Genomic DNA, 2,213 nt, shown 5'->3' on the forward strand with positions numbered 1-2,213 from the left:
GGGGGGGGGGGGGGGTTTATTACCCTTTTAGCCAGCTCAGCAAGAAGCTCCCCATTCTCACTGCATTAGCATTTGCCAGTACATACGTTGCAAAAGAAAAGGAAAGTAGAGACAACCCAGAAAGTTATATGGTTTGATTCACTGCTCTTCTACCAAAGCAAACCAACAGGAACGATCATGGGGCCATGGGACAAGACCCACACTCAATCTATCTACAGTACCCCTGGGGGCACCTCCCAAACACCTAGGAATTTATCCTCAATAACCTGTGAGACAGAAGTAATGATGCTTTCCCATTTTAAAACAGACATTTAAAGGTCCCTGTTCAAAGTACTCAAGCACATATGTAACCTTTGATATGTGATCAGTCTTACTGGCTTCCCTGGTTCTGCTCCTGAACTACCCTCCTGAATCTGAGATTCAATGACTACTTAAGGACCTGTGTAAAAATCTGAAATGAAGCTGGGAGCTGAACCCTCATCCCCTGAGTTCTGGCTCAGTGCTTTAAAATCACCAAAGAGCAAGGCTTTTTTGTCTTATTTTTAGCTAGGCAAGCTGTTGGACAAGCTTTCAAGAACAAGAGTCTTCCTTCCTTCCATGAATGTACATTAAAGGGATAAAATTTAGCACATGCTAAACAGAGACTACACTAAACTTGACCTTTTATTTATTAAAACTGTTAATAATAAAAGCAGAGCCAAACATAGGAACATCTAGATCGAGACTTTGGAGACAGTATTGATTTAGCTGGCTGCACTAGGTCCAAACCCCATCCAAAAAAAGAGAAAGCTTACATCTGGCCTCTCTCTAACGAAGCAGATTTGCTATGTTTGATTAAAACCTAATACTGTTTCAGCTGCCTGGAACAGGGCATGGAAAGTAGATAACTCATTTATCTTGCCTTGCTCCTTTCCAAGCTGAAAGCCTAGTTTGGTAACAGCAGAAAAGGGAGACAGACAGAAGTAGCAGACAGCATCAACACATACTGGGGGAAATGATCCAAGAATAAAAAGCAAGGTCTGGTGAACCAGGAAGCACATTTCACTGGCCTTTTTATAGATAAGAAACATTTAGGAATCTCAAATCAAAGATCAGGGTGCCATTGTACCAGGCAGTGTAGACACAAACAAAGTACAATCCCTGCCTTGGTGAATTCAGTATCTTAAAAAGAAATGGAGAGGACCTACAAGTGGGTAAAAGATAAGTGGGCTGGTAGTGCCTTAGCAGGTGGATCAAGCAATGAATTGTACAGAAAAAAGCAGCTTGCTAGTTGTCTGTGCATTGCCCCGTGCAAGTAATTTCCAGGCAATCTGTAAAAGATGCAGATTTTAAAGAGGGACAGAACTTGACTGAGTCAGAGAGAATCTGGTCACCTTAAAGGCATTAACAGACAAGAGCAAGACAAATGTCAATGATCCCAAATCATTTATTTTGGTACCTAACTAATACACAGAGGAGAATGCAGTCTATACAAGCATCTTGCTTAATCATGACTGTGTGGGTGTATGGCTAGATAGAAGCAAAGGAGACATCTTGATGCTAGACAGCAAGAAAAATCTGAAACGCTATTTAAACACCATGGGCATTGCAAACCTCATGGCCAAAGACAAAGACAGGGAATGACAGAGAAGGCTGGGAGGGTAATCAAGAGCTAATTAAACTAACAAACAACAGCAAGTGGAGTGCATTAATTGAACAGCTGAGCAGTAAGGTAGAGCCCAACAGGAGGTCAAAAAAGGCAGCTAAGAGATGAGCTAAGTATCCACTAAGGCAGTTTGCAGCTGTCTGGTGAACCATCTAGACTGATGGATCTAAAAAAGGTAGATATTAAGAATTTAGTGCAAAGGAAAAAGCTCTAGTACAGGAGAGTACCCAAGACAGTAGCTAAGGAGCGCACTGGAGTACAATTGTCTCCTTCGGTAGCCTCATAAAACTGCCCTTAAGCCTTAGTGAGATAGCAGCCAGATCTATCTCTGTGTCTGTTAGCAAGATAAGGGAAGCCAAGTATCTACAGATTGATGCATTAGAAACCTCCAGTGTGAGACAGAACAACCTTGACTAAGTAGTGAGAGATGCTGGGGTCCTCAGGATTAAATCCTGCCTGGAAGAAAGAGACCAGGACAGGCATAAGCCTGGCTGACTTGATCACCTTCCCTTATGTAAAATCATCCCCAATCCCATGCTGTCCCCCCCCCCCCCCCAGTTTGGGGTTA

The 2,213-nt window shown here is 42.7% G+C and overlaps 1 protein-coding gene across 3 annotated transcripts in view; it reads right to left on the minus strand.

Annotated features, from left to right (window-relative positions):
• PDIA5 (protein disulfide isomerase family A member 5) overlaps positions 1 to 2,213 on the minus strand; it is a 159,462-nt gene that overhangs the window by 84,957 nt on the left and 72,292 nt on the right. The gene's annotated exons all lie outside the window — the stretch shown is intronic.

This window comes from Gavialis gangeticus, unplaced genomic scaffold (genome assembly GCF_001723915.1).
Source record: "Gavialis gangeticus isolate Ggan-Ray unplaced genomic scaffold, GavGan_comp1, whole genome shotgun sequence".
Taxonomy (NCBI): domain Eukaryota; kingdom Metazoa; phylum Chordata; order Crocodylia; family Gavialidae; genus Gavialis; species Gavialis gangeticus.